General features: G+C 37.8%; 1 protein-coding gene across 2 annotated transcripts in view; it reads right to left on the bottom strand.

The window, feature by feature from the left end:
• The window catches only part of fam49bb (family with sequence similarity 49 member Bb), a 75843-nt gene that overhangs the window by 50423 nt on the left and 9709 nt on the right, over positions 1-15711 (bottom strand). The window contains exon 1 of one of the 2 annotated variants that reach the window (XM_065294885.1): positions 1060-1081. The exons of the other annotated variant lie outside the window; for it this stretch is intronic. The gene's annotated coding sequence lies outside the window, so the exon portion shown is untranslated. Of the gene's footprint in view, positions 1-1059; positions 1082-15711 lie in introns of those variants that run through there. 2 annotated transcript variants of the gene reach the window in all.

Below are 15711 nucleotides of genomic sequence, written 5' to 3'. Positions count from 1 at the left end.
TTTTATTTTTAAACCACTTTGACTTTGCAAAAGATCAAATGTGTGAAAAATGATTACTTATTCTTAGTTGATGATAAACTATTGATACCATAGCAGTTAGAATCCCTTATAAGGGGTGTCATTTTTTATAAGTAAACCATTTGATCCAGCATTAAAAAAAATCAACAGCTAAAAATCGCATCTCACAGGAGTTTTCTATATTTGTTTTTTGGATGTTACTAGCATTGCTTTGTATACTAGTGCAATCTGGCCCACATGGAGATAGTCCATGCATAAATGCATTTTGAGAACAAAAGAAACAGAAACTGCAGGAAGATGTGCAAAGTGTCAAAAACGTCTCAAATAATATCTATATCAGGGGTCTCTGACCTTTTTGTCCACAAGGGCTATCACAATGGATCTGGAGGGCTACTTTTTTATATAGTCCACTCAAAACATTTGGGTTTACTTGTTGATTTATGTTATTTTACTTGTTAACATTTTAAACAGTGATAAAACATATCAACTTTTATAAGAAGCTAAGATAAAAAATAAGTAATAAATAAATAATAAGATTGGGGCTATTACTGTGCTTTGGCGGGCAACTCTCAGACTTGGAGATGTTGGAAACCACTGATCAATCGATATGAAGATCGATTTGGATTGTTTATGCATTGCATCAATACATCATTTCGAAATATCTATCATATGAGTGGATATAAATAGTGCAAAATTTTTTTCTTCTGTTTTTAATTATTGTTTATTTTAATTAATTTGCATTTAGCATTGCAGGGCTCAACGCAAACAATTTTTTTAACTGGCCCGAATAAAAAATGTCTGTCACATATTTAAAAATAATAACTGAAAAGTTAAATATATTTGTTTACATATAAAACAGACATGTTCCAACGAAAACAGGCTCCCAACTTTTCTGCTTTACCTGTAAACTGACAGCAAACTGTGCAAAATATTGCACCGTTTCTTTGGTCGTGTTTTACCCAATTTAATGTCTTCTTCCAAGATGTTAAATAATATACATTGATGAAAATATATTTTAGTGACTGAGGGTGAAGCACTGACCTGACTGACCAGGCAAGTGACAATACTTTTTACCAGCCCGAACGTCTCTCAAGCTTGCCACGGGCCACCGGGAAGTCCTTTATGTTGAGCCCTGCATTGCAATGTTAATTTAAACACAGAAATGTTATTTTGTTCCTATTTTTTTTTACCATTAAAGTGTCAGATAGATTTTTTTATAATACATTTTTATAGATACCTTTTTAACAATAACCTCCCATAGTTGCAAGATATCAAAATTACTGAAAATATTGCAAATATGCTTATTACAATACATATATTGCAATGGTTTGTATTGCAATAATTTAATGATCTTAATAGTTTAAAAAGTTCTGTATTGTCAAAGTTTTACTGTAGGTTGATGCAGAGAGCAGAAAAAAATGGCGAGATACTTTCTATATAGTTATATACATATATATTTTGTTATTATTCTACAAATGTAAAGCATTATCGTGTATCGCATATCATATACTGCATTATTTAGTAAGTTACAGCATATCTTCAGTATCGTGCAGCTAAACTAAATACTAGCAAACCTAGCAAACTGCAAATTCCTGACAATGTGTAATGTTACTCTTTGTGAAATACACTTAGCTCAACAGCTTTCGGCCAGCGGGTCAGATTACAAAGGCAGTTAAAATTCTGCTTGAACAAGTGTCACATTTCCTTAAAGGGTGACATCACCGGGTCAGAAGATGTGAGAAGAGGTAAATGGCAATCTCAAAGCCGTTTCTTTGCCATTGAAATTGCAAAATGGCCTTTTTATAATTTCAAAATCTACAGTTTCTTGAGAAAATGTGAAGAATCCTTAATATCGGAGTTTATGAAATGCATAAAATTGCTCAATGCAGATTCAACATTGAGAACAACCGAACAGTGAATTTAACATGGAGCTGATAAAATGGCACTCTTATCTAGCAGTGCCTTATGACACGACTGCTCATTGTGTTGGTTCAGTAGTTATCTTTAATAATTAAACGAAACCCAGCACAGATAAGAAACAGGTTCAGATTTCTGACACATATGTTGCACTACATTTTACCTATAAACCATCAATAGAAGATATAACACAATTTTATCCTTTGTACACAATGAGATTGATATCTTTAGAGAAAGCTGCTCAGCATGAGAGGAAGTTTTTATCTACATTTACATTTGGTCTCTAGAGATGACACCTTTGATGATATCTTTCTCAAACCATGATACACCACTACAATATAACTGACATTGGACTTTCCAAAATGTATCCAAAAATGGAGAACAAAGATGTTCATACATACATATTTGGAGTCTGATAACAAATTGTAAATTAAGGGACAATTACCCGGACACGGTTAATATTAATCCAGGACTAGGGCTTAGTTATTTTAGGACATTTAAGTCGTTTTTACAAACAAACCTTACAAAAAAACAATACTGGTGTGCATCTTGAGACAAACCAATGGCACTGCTATGTGTTAAAGGATTAGTCCATTTTCTTAAAAAAAAAAAACAGACAATTTACTCACCACCATGTCATCCAAAATGTTGATGTCTTTCTTTGTTCAGTCGAGAAGAAATTATGTTTTTTGAGAAAAACATTCCAGGAATTTTCTCATTTTAATGGACTTTAATGGACCCCAACACTGAACAGTTTTAAAATTGCAGTTTCAAAGGACTCTAAACGATCTCAAACGAGGCATAAGGGTCTTATCTAGTGAAACGATTGTCATTTTTGGCATAAAAATATGCACTTATAAACCACAACTTCTTGTCTTCCTCCAGTCCTATGACGTGCCATATACGTCATCACGTCAAGAGGTTACAGATGTCGTATCGAAACTACGCTCCAGTGTTTACAAGTGTGGAGAAAGAGGACCGTTCTGACGTTGATGTATGTGGAATGAGACAAATTAATGTCTTTGTGTCAGTTTATTGTTTAAAATGGTCTGCAAATAGGGTTAATATATGTAACACGTGACCTTTCAATGGCATTACGCAATTACGTGAGGTCGCGCTGGCTCGTCACACAGCTGGAGGAAGAAGAGAAAAAAAAGTGGTTTGAAAGTGCATATTTTTATTTTTATTGCCAAAAATGACAATCATTTTGCTAGATAAGACCCTTATGCCTCATTTGAGATCGTTTAGAGTGCTTTGAAACTGCAATTTTAAACTGCATTAAAACTGTTAAGTGTTGGGGTCCATTAAAGTCCATTAAAATGAGAAAAATCCTGGAATGTTTTCCTCAAAAAACATAATTTCTTCTCAACTGAACAAAGAAAGACATCAACATATTGGATGAAATGGTGGTGAGTAAATTATATGGATTTTTTTTAAGAAAATGGACTAATCCTTTAAGATGTGTCAGTACAAGGTGTTCTCAAATTAAGGCAGCTCAAACATGCATTTTAGTCTGGGACTAGGATAAGCCCTGTCCGGGAAACTGCCTCTAAGTGTGCTAACTGTCTGCACTTTTTGATGAATCCCATTTAAAGCAACGCTAAGCTACATTACATAGTGGCAAAGGAAAAGATCCAGACCATCCATCCAGACTCATCCCTTTCTTAGGATCTCTATGCCAGAAAGTCTGTTTAGCTTATCTTAATGGACTGCATCTTTTTAACTTCAATGCTATGCTGCCATTGTGAATGTGTTAAGTTTAATGGGCCTGTGCTTTTGGAAATGTAGTGTATTTTAACAAAAACATTTTAACCTTGCCTACATGCTTACGCATTAATTAACCTCTATTTTATGCAAAATCGTGTTGTTTTAAGATCTTTATAAATTAGTTTACCATCTAGGCCTCTTATACCTGTCCTGAACCTTCACCCTTCAATCTCTGAATAAAACACAAGGCAAGGCATGTTGATTTACATGTTTTAGATAAGACAATCCAAATGTTATCCCACATCTGTTCAGAATTCCAAGTACAGAATTCCATACAATGTTGATTTGGAACAGCAGCAGTCTGCAACGTTCCAGCTGCAATTAACGGAGCAGTAGTGAATGTTTGAGTGCAACCAGATCCATCAGCTGTCCATTGTGTGTTGATGCTGGTAAAGCATGCATTACTCTTTAGGACAACTGTAGCACATTAGACTGAAAATCATTCAGTGTGACCCAGGCCTAATGCAGATTGTGCTTTGGGACCTGTAATGTACTACATCACACATTTAACCTATAAACCATAACCTTTCATCTACTGTATTGAAAACGAATGCTTTTTGATTTAAGAGAAGTGTATAAATATAGTAATATTAAAACAATCTTTTGCACACATTTACATTTACTGTATGCATTTAGAAGACTCTTTCATCCAAAGCAAATTACGCACAGTGCATTACAAGGTATACATTTTTTATTAGTGCATGTTCCCTGGGGATCAAATTGAATATCTATTGCACTCCTAATGCCTATTTAGCTATGTGGACACATCTATGCCACAAATTACACCAAAACAGATCCATTCATACGCATTAACAACTTTTCATCAAAATGTAATTTCTCGCCTTTCAAAAACTTCTGCTGATGTAACCAAGCAACCAGAAAAAATATTATTAACCAAAAGCATCATGTTCTACTTTCACAACCCTATTAAATCCCAAATATAAAACTAAGCTTATTGTATATGTTGTATATTTTCGACTATATGTCACATTACCGAGGTCACACTTATCACAATGAGACTAAGCGAATACAAATTTCTATTTTTTCCCATTCTGAGCACCAGTTTTTTGTCAAGGTGGTGAATGAATCATCTTCATTCCCGTGGATGACTTTCTAATCATCTCTTGATTAAACCTGGGAATGCTGTGTTACTATGGCAGCCATTGGGATTATAAAGAACTGACACCCTAAAGGGCATAATGAGAATTCAGATCTCAGAAACACAGAGCATCGTACGTGGAACATCACCACGGCAACAGCTCGGACCGCGTGCTGTGAGGAGCTGGAGCATCAGGAAAGAACGAGAGAGTCTTTTATTTGGCATTGTAAAGCTAATCACTTTGAAAACAGACTGGTTTACACAAAAACCACAATGTAAATGTTTCAGAATATTTGCTAGCAAGATCTACTGTTGCAGGCGATGGCATGTAATGTTACAATTAGCTGTGTGGGCAAACAATTACATTTACATTTATTCATTTGGCAGACTCGTTAATCCAAAGCAACTTACAGTGCATTACAAGGTATACATTTTTTTATCAGCCTGTGTGTTCCCTGAGTTCGAACTCATTACCTTTTGCGCTGCTAATGCAATGCCCTACCACTGAGCTATTTAAGAGCACAACATAATAACATTATTATTGCAAAAAGATAAAAAATAATGAAAGCACTTTTTAAACTAAGTCTTATTGATCTCAAAGGGACCAACAGCTATGATTTTCGCATTTGGCCTACATAGGCACTTTCATCCAGAGTAACTTACAGTGCATTCAAGGTATAGCTTTTATTTGTATGTTTATTCCATGGGAATCAAACTCTATGACCTATGCGTTGCTAACACTTAAAACAAATCTGTATAATGCACATAACAAAAAGAACACACCTTGTTCTGTCTTTCGTGTTCAAAGGATCACAGTTTTTTGTTTCTGTAGAGTCAGACACGATTACATACTGTACTACAAGGCGACAAAGGCAAGGCAAACTGAGCGCGGGTGGTTGACTCATCTAACAACATTCCTTACTGCCATCCTTACCCGGGTATTTATCCCCCAAACCCCTGCTGAACTGTTTGTTTGCCCTGGCCCACACAAACACAGAGGCAGTGAGATGCATTATTACTGTAGGTCAGTGGTTCTCAAAGGTCAGTGGGCATGAGATGGTGCCAGGGGGGCCCAGGTTTTATGACTAGGAATGGAACGATAAATGCCAATACACACTAATAATACCTGGCTGATAACTATTCTGAATCGCACAGCGGATATTATGCACAACCTTTACATGTACTATGGCTTTCGTTTATAACGTCGTCAAACCTGTTCATTATACAAATTCTTTATTATCATGAAAATACCTGAAAAGGTTTGAAGAACAGCAATATAAATATATGCTTAAGCCATTTCTTGGAGATGCATGAGTAAACGGTTCGATTGCCCCCCCTCCCCATGCCCCCCATGGACTGTGTTCACATATTATTTTTGAATCCGAACCGCGGTACGCTTGCATCATCAAGCTGCAGCCGGCGCGTTCTCATGTTGCTTGGCAATCGCTGTAAATGAGAAGACGACAAGCGTGTTTGACGAACTGCAAGCAGAGAGATGATTTCTGAATGCCTCCGCAAAAATTGACGTCGGCGGTCAGACCGTTGTCATCGAAACGACTTTAGTATGTTTGGGGCAGACAGACGCAAGTGCGTTTCTGTATTATTTCTTTGAAAACAAAACCAAAGGTTTAAAAAAATAAGAACAAAAGTCAAGCAAGCATTCTATGCAGTATGCATTCTAACACACACGTCTGTTTTGGTGGGACATTCCATATAATACGGTAATAACAGTGGTTCACTTCCGCGATTTGGTACGATTGCGCTCACATTAGCAGCGAACCGATCTGGAGTTCACATGAACCGGACCCCAGACCACCCTTTTTAAGCGGACTCGAGTATGTTTCGCGGGGGCGCACCAGAGTTCGGAAGACAGCGTTCACATCATCCAAATGTACCGAACTCTGATGTCAATCGAACCCGGGTGCGCTCCAAAAGTGCTAATGTGAAAACGCCCATAGAGTTTATGAACAGGAGCGCCCTCTGGCTTTTGGATGTAGCAGCATTTTACCGTAATTCATTGAGAAGCATAGCAAGCATCATCAGTCGATTTATTGGTCCATCCCTATTAGGGATGTCAATTTATGCAATTTCCCATATTCAATTATTTTTTAAGTAAACAATCAATCAATGGACTAATTGTTAAGTGTAATAGTGCAATATATACTATACTGAAGTGACATATAGCCAATGACATAAAAGTGTGCGTAAAAACGCCAGCTTCCTCATGCAAATTAAAAGATTTTATTCTGTCTAAACAACATGTTAATGGGATTGTAAAATGAATCAATGTAGTTGGTGTTTTGATAAAATCATCAATTTAAACGTATCTCGTAAAGAATTATAATGATGACTAATATAGCGCTTTTCCATTGCATAGTACCCCACGATTTAGTTAAGTTTGGGTCGGGTCAGCTCACCTCACTTGGGCGTGGTAAGCTTTTCCATCGAGTTTGGTATCACTTTGTGGTGGGAGGGATTATAGGCGTGTCGTTATATTTGCGCTGCCTACTGCTGTGACATCATACAAGTGAGAGCGTCGGTGTGCATTCCCATACATTTATTTATTTCTCAGTCCGCCATAAAATTTAAATTGGCCACCACAAATAGACGCTTGCATTTCGTGTTTATCACTAACGTTACCTCTGTCACACATGACAGTTTCTGTTTAACATCCGTGTCATCAGCCGACGGCGCTCCGCTGAGCCTCATTGAAGTTGCATTTAAGCATATAATGCTGACGTGCTCGTCGTGAATGTTCTGCCACAAACTGCAAGTTGGGAAAAAAACTGTTATGGTGTTTCTGATTCTCAACTTGTGGATGTTTTTCATCGCTAAAACGGAGTTTGGGAACTTATGCTGTAGCAGAGCACGGATGACAACATGTTTGCTCGAGACAGCGCAAGCTAGCACTAAAGGTAAAGCTAATCTTTTACATTATAGCGATGACGCTGCAGTGACGATTCTCTCCAACCAATCAGTGATCTACTGTGTTTTCGCGTCACGTTTGGTATCAGCTCGGGTCGCTTGGTACCCCAACCGAGGTAGTATGAAAAAAGTAGGGGTGGCACGGTTCACAAAACCCTCGGTTCGGTTCGTATCACGGTTCTATGGTCACGGTTCTCGGTTCAGTACGGTTCTTGTTGTTATTTTTTCTTTACATTTTTAACACTCCAGGAATGTATTATCTTATTAATGTATTAATTATCCATAATTTAGGATACAGTATTAAAAAAAAAGTTATATCATGTAATCATGCACAAACTGAATTTGACTTTAAGCACATTATTGGGACCATCCCTGAGGAAAGCCAGGTGAGATTTTTAAACAGCAAGAGGGAAGACATTGATGATTTCAACATGCTTTTCATTTATTTGGCAAAAAAGAGAATGTGTATTGCCATCTACATGAACTTTGTGTGCATTTTTAGCACACAAAGATAACTTGCATTTATTAGAATGCCAACTTCAGTGTAGCTCTTAGATTTATCACTGAGAGGCTGCTTTAATACTGAGAGTATATGTGGACGAGAGAGAAACATAACCTTTACACCTGTAATATTTAAATCCGTCTCTTTTGTCCACTTCTGTCCTGATTACTTTGAGGGAAAATTTATGAAATAAGATCGCGCAACTTTCACACGCTAGCAAAATGAAACTACGCGGAAATCAGCCGCTTTAATTTTATCAATGAAAGGCTAAAAATAGCGCTGAATATGAAAAGACGTAAAACATTGTTGTCAGTACCTCAGATTAGATAAATGGTCGGAGAGAAGGCGGTCTCCTGTGGCTGTTCGAGCAGTTCAATCTATTGTTTTATTTCCGCTGTCATCATAGGTAACATGAAATAAAAATATGTTTCCACACACCAAACTTATACGACGCTGGCGCATCCTCCAACTGCGGGCAGACTTCCTTTTCTCTCCCACTTGCCATTTCTATACGTAACATAACCTGCAGTACTTATACTCGAAACCAGTCACCTCTTCTCTTCTTTCGCGCGAAAGGGAAACACGCAATCTGAGGTCACATACAGGGCATGAGACTACATTGCGCATGCCATGAACCGTTGAACCGTGCGGTACACACGCGCTCCGAACCGAGACAAGCGAACCGAACGGTTTGGATTTTTTTCATGGACCGTGCCACCCCTAGAAAAAAGTATTGTGTACTACGTACTGCACCCAATGGAAAAGGTCCCAAAAGTAAGCTGACCCGACCCAAACTAAACCAAACCGTGGGGTACTATGCAATGGAAAAGCGCCAATAGACACAGGGCACTCTGCAACAGTCGCATGAAAGTCCATGCGTCCATGATATGTCAAAATAAAAGTTTCATTATCATCACGTGTTATTTTTCTAGTTGTTCACCTACCTTCCCTAGCATTTGATGCATCGTTTGTTGTAATTATTATATCCAAGAAGCACACAAAGGGCGCTTTTCCCCTCATCATCGGAGCTTAGACCAGCGGTGTACTTTCAGCAAAGACGCTTACAGTATATTACAATGATGGCAACTATCATTAGAAAACACGCAACCGTCAATTTGGCTAGCATGTAGCGCCTCGCCAGTCAATAATGATCAGTGATATATGTTGCGAGCTTTCAAAGTGTACCGACCATCAGTTACAGTTTACAGTTTCTTGCCAGAATTTAAGATTACATTTCAATCTGTTCATTAAAAACGGCTTCTGGTCTCCTTCCCTGTGTATAGCAGTGTTAGCAGCGTTGCTATGCTAATCTTGCAGGCTTCCCTGAAGAGGGTCTTTGCTTTCAGTATCCTAACCGTATTTGCATTTTCTGTATTGGACCCTATCAGATCCACTGCGGATGCCATTTCATTGCGTTGGCAGCCAGCCTCGTCTCGAATGATGTTAGAAAACCCAAGTTTGTGTTTGACGTTGTGATCATAATTTAACTTCTGTACGCTCACTTCATTTTTTCCCGCGGCTGTATGCATTTTGCACAGGCGCCACAAGTTTTATCGATTTAATTCTTATCGACGATAAATCAAAGATTAATAAACATCCCTAATCCCTATGACAATTCATGTCATTATAAATTCTGTGCAATTAAGCCCCCCAAAAATAAGGCTATTAACCAACAGCACTATACTGTGTATTTAAAAAAGTTTTGTTTAATTCAAATTCTATGTTTGAGGTTGTTTTATGTCATGAATTTTCTTTGGGGAGGGGCGTGCCAAAATGCTGTAGGTGAACTGAAGTACGTGGTGAGACAGGAAGATGGGTTTGAGGGAAGCTGACACAGCAGTATCAAGCACAACTGACAGCTGACTAAAGCAAACAACAGAAACAATCAGTTATGTGACCAGCCTTGGTTCATTTCAGCGCTTGATTCTGAATTAAGGAATGAAATTGACCGCTGCACACAATAATTCTGTGTATCACTGCACAGCACCCTTAGCAACATAAAACTGTGTGTTGCTGTTCACAGTTGGTCAGGGACTATTTTTCTAGGCGAAAAAAGGGCTTTTAGTAAATTCACTTTGATACAAGTTAACAACAAGTTAGGGCTGCACGATTACAGGAAAAATGATGATCACGATTGTTTTGCTCAAACTTTTGATCACGATTAAAAATACGATCATTCTTTTAGTGAAGAACTTCTATTTACTTCAGTATTTTTATTACACTTTACAGCCATTTATATAATATTATATACATTTTATAGGCCTATATAAAATATTTTATTGTTTTGTAATATCCACAGCTCCCATTCTCTTAGATCTTTTTAAAACATTTAAAATAATTCCGCAAAATTCCGCACAGATTTTGCGAAAGAAATCCGCAGAAATAACAAAAATAACTGCTTACACAGATTCCTTACAGCTGTACGACTATTGCAGCAATTAAAGCAGTTCAGTTTTAACTGTCAAAATTATAAAATATCTTTTACTTATTTTAGAGCCTTTTTTGTTTGTTAAATTAAGGTTTTTGATAATGACCAAGCGGATAGCGGCCGACAGCTAACGTCATGTTGACGACTTGTTTGATCAAATGAGCCTCTCAAATCAACAATTCACTTGCCTACAATAACGTCTATATAATATATATATTTTCAGCATATAACAATGTTAGTTTAAATGTTTATTATCAACACACTATTTTTTAAAAAGCGGAGGGGGGCTGCTCTGTTGCTCGCAGTCCCGGCGGGGTGCAGAAAAATAATTAATCAAAACAAAATGAAATAAACATGAAACGAAATAAACATGCAGGTTGCCTTACCTTACACATTCGCTATGCATCAATTAAAATTCAAGGCTTTACACCGCATTTTTTACATGACTACCGAAAGTCGTCTTTTATAGATTATGCACAGTATTTAAGGTTTTTATTCAGTTCTCCATATTCCCCGATGCGCTGAAGGTCCTGCTGCTGGCGGAGACGCTAAACACCGTTGTAACAGGTGCATTGTAAATGTGCGTGGTGGACTCGTGCGATAGGTTAAACGTCTTTCTTTTATAATTTATCATTGTCTCAACGTTTCTTTTAATTAAATTATTATATATAAAGGTGGAGAAGCCTAAAAAATCCAGAGGCCTGGCCGCATATCAACTGTGATGTTAAAATTGGTCCGAAACCCGACCCAATGGGCGTAAAAAGGCTGAAATGCAGGGCTCTAATATATATTTATATCAAATTAGAATTAAACTAAAATAAAAACAAAACATTTTTGAATAAAAAATGCCTTAGATATGCCTTTTATGTGGCAATATTTTTTTAAACCCCTTGCTGCTATTGGACACATATCCTTGGCTAACTTACATGATACACGATCCGTTATTGTTGTCTGTGTCGTGGATGGTCGGGGATTTTTTATGGTTGCGGCTTGTGTCTTCAGCTTTTGAAACTCTTGATATTTCACGTTTGGACGGAACAAGAGCACAGTTTGTACAAGTCTCGTGACTTACCTGATCAACATCACTTTCCTCAAATCCGAAATATCCAAACAATGGAGTAGGCCTATATGACCCTTTTTGGGAATGAAACATACATATTTCTGCACTTTCTTCTTGTTGCTCTGCCATTATGTTCGAATGACTGTAAATCTCGTGATGCTAACGTATTTCTACCTTAACACATACTGCACTTGCAAAGAAACACTCCGTTTACTCTGACTCCACCCATAACAAACACTTTGCTTGATTCTAGACCGTGTGTTTTGTGCTTGGTCTTTGCACATTAATCGCGACGATTGTCATTAATTAATCGTGGGGCACGCATATCGTTATCATGATAAAAATACGATTAATCGTGCAGCCCTACAACAAGTGAAAGTTGCTTTGATAAATTTTTTTGCAGTGATATTTGTATTGTGTGGTAACGAGGTAGGCTACTCAAGACTAGTGCTGAAACCTGAATAAGTCAAGCCTAAATGGTTTGCATTGACTGTCATCATGCCTAACAACGCCCTTCAGCAGTGACTTATTTCATGATACAGCACAGCCTCACATACCTTTTTGCTGACTGACTATGCTATCAAGAGTAACAGTATTTATGATTTTCACTACACAGAAACTTATTACACTGTTTCTTATAAAACGTGGTTAGGGAACTGGTAATACCCCTGAAACTTTAGTATGCTCTCAGTAGCACTGCCTATAAATTTTTTCACTTATAACCAGGGTAAACTTCTTCCAAACAAGCTATCGGTTTCATCTAAACAGTCACTGCTGCAACTAATATTTAGTGAAGTGAAAATGATATGGTGATGCAGGATGAAATTAAACTGGTTGGTGGAAACTGATGACACACTCTCTCTTGGTGGACTGTATGAGGTTTGTATATGGGTTACTGAGATACAGACCAAAAACATGATATGTTATAATCGGAAGTCAAAAAGCAATTACAGCCTGCAAACATGTGCCAAGTGTAATACTTTGATATGCCAATCATCCTGACGACAGAGTTTGGTTCATTTGGATCTGAAAAAGATGGACGACATGTCTCCATAGACTTCCATTGTAGAACATATCATGCTGATTCCTACTATAAAATCTTGCTAAGAGCAGCATAAGCTAGTGAACGTACGCACAAAACGGGTCTGGAAACGGGTCTGGTATATGACCTCTACTGCAGCCAGTCGCCAGCGGGCGATCAAAATATTTTGGCTTTACTTTGTAGGATGCGTGTGGCATGCCTGGTTTGGATAATGGCTGATTGTCTGATGCATACGGCACACTTAACTGGAAACACTTTAGGAGATTCAAAGTCATCCTCTGATTGGTTCAATTATACAGTATTTCCAAGAGACGTGCGCGTCACGTTCTTTTGGCGCTTTTCCATTGCATAGTACCCCACGGTTTGGGTCAGCTTACTTTTTGGAGCTTTTCCACTGGGTGCAGTACGTAGTACCCGATACTTTTTTCGTACCACCTCGGTCGGGGTTCCAAGCGACCCGAGCTGATACCAAAACGTGACACAAAAACCTGTAAATCACTGATTGGTCTGAGAGAATCATCACTACCAGCGGCATCGCAATAATGTAAAAGATTAGCTTTACCTTCATTCTAGCTTGCGCTGTCTCAAGCAAACCTGCTGTCATCTGTGCTCTGCTATAAGTTCGCAAACTCCCTTTTAGCAATGAAAAACATCCACAGGTTGAGAATCAGGAACACCATAACAGTTTTTTCCAAACTTGCAGTTTGTGACGGCACATTCGCGACACGCACGTTCACATATATGCTTAAATGCAACTTAAATGAGGCTCAGCGGAGCGCGTCGACTGACACTACGGGTGTTTGTACAGAAACTGTCATGTAAGACAGAGGTAGTGATAAACGCGATGTGCAAACATCTATTTATGGTGGTCAATTTTAATTTTGTGGCGGACTGAGAAATAAATAAATGTATGGGAATGTACAACGACGCTCTCACTTGTATGATGTCACAGCAGTAGGCAGCGCAAATATAACGACACGCCTATAATCCCTCCCACCACAAAGTGATACCAAACTTGATGGAAAAGCTAACCACGCCCAAGTGAGGTGAGCTGACCCGACCTGAACCAAACCAAACCGTGGGGTACTATGCGATGGAAAAGCGCCATTTAATGGCCCACGAATGGTTCTGTTTACAACAGTGACAGTGAGAATTCATCAAGATCGACTAAATGCTGGATTCTTAAAAGTGTGCAAGGTTCCTAGCATAAATTCATAAACGTTGTTGTAACTTTTGACACGTTTATGACTGCACACTGTTCTGTTACTGTGTGGACATTCCCACGCCCCTAAATATGACACGCCAGACGCCACAAAATGAAACATGGTTTTATCTGTCAGTCATATGGCCTTATTAAAAATATGAACTGCACTGCACCTTTAAAAAAACGCAATATCTAAATGAAGGTCAACTAAGAAAGCAGCAGTTGGCTAACCACATATTAGTAAACCCTTTCTTTGGGCTTCAAAGGAAATGTCAAGCCCACATATCTAAAATCAGCCCAGGCTTCAACCATGAATAGTCATCATGGTGTGACTAATGAGACAAAAAAGCTTGACTCACATCCTTGTTTTAACACGGGCTCTGAATATACACCTCAAACATCTTCCCGAATTTTCACGAAGTGATAACAATTTAAAATCATTTCCCCTTAGCACAGAATCAAGTGTAACCCATCTACGTGACTGAAGATTGGCATGTTAAAGGCAACAGATGGATAATGTTGGGTTTCCTTCCCAACAAGTCATCTGTGCCGGTTGCCCAGTTCAGCCGTCCTCGCCATGGAAACAGGTGGGTGGGGACACAGTGGGTTGACAATATAGAGTGTCAAAGTGACACAGCTGAAGTAAAATCTGAAAATTGATTTCTTGTTCATGAACAATGAAGTTACATGCAGAAATGAGTCAAAGAAAGCATATCTGCAAAGGCCGCCCTTTAATAAACCACATCTATAACATGATTTAAAGTTTTATATCTTCATATTAATATATTAGTATAAATTTTTTTTGAAGATGTAGCCTTACGTAAGAAGATTTACAAGACAAATGGAAGACACGCATTCAAATAAAAGATAAAAAGAAGTCAAAATAAAAAAACTAATCTAAACAAAACTAATCCATCTTCTAATGTTTCCTTTCACACACATGCGCTCAAGTAATTGACGTGTCACTGTGTTTTTGTATACAAGACTTAACACTTCACAATTGAAAACTTTCGAAGCAAGATGTAGCGATCAAAAAAAAAAAAAAAATTCACACTACTACTCAGCTCAACTGTGTTAGTGAATAACATGTGGAGACATGACATTATGCTGTCTTGCAGCTGCATGTAATGTTGTACATTCAAAGAGATCACCTGAGGTTAAACCAATAAACAACACTGTTAAGGTGAATTACAGGCACAGAGACACTGATTTGTGCTTCTGGGGCCTAAATAACACAGAATTAACGTTAATATAATTATGACATTTTGGTAACAAATAATTGATTATATTAGCCACGTTTCTTCCAAAGTTTTGGATACGCGCATAATTGGAATATTGCATTAAACATTTGCAAATAAAGAAGGGTTTTCATATAGTGAGCTGAAGAGAGAAAAATCGTCACTTCCTGATAAGTTGGCACCAAATAAGAAAAGCATTAAGCCACTGTATTTAACAATTTTTTATGTATTTTCATGTCAAGTAAGGTAAGGTAATATTAACGAACCATTGAGATGACAGACTTTACCTTTTTAGTTCAGAACTTTCAAAACTTTTTCCCACTCAATTGCTCAATTTTTAGAATTTATGCGCATCTTGGTGTTACCATCCAGCATTTATTATGCGTTACTCCAAAATGCACATCAAACTAGGTGGATGGAAACATAGATATTGTTTCACAATTTTGCTTATGTCACAAGCGACCCTTAGAAGTATTTTGGCCATATAGTGTAGGGATGTGCATTTATGTCA

The sequence above is a fragment of the Paramisgurnus dabryanus genome, chromosome 22 (assembly GCF_030506205.2).
Source record: "Paramisgurnus dabryanus chromosome 22, PD_genome_1.1, whole genome shotgun sequence".
Lineage (NCBI taxonomy): Eukaryota > Metazoa > Chordata > Actinopteri > Cypriniformes > Cobitidae > Paramisgurnus > Paramisgurnus dabryanus.
The sequence above is the reverse complement of the archived record's forward strand: the minus strand, read 5'-3'. Positions and strand labels throughout refer to the sequence as shown.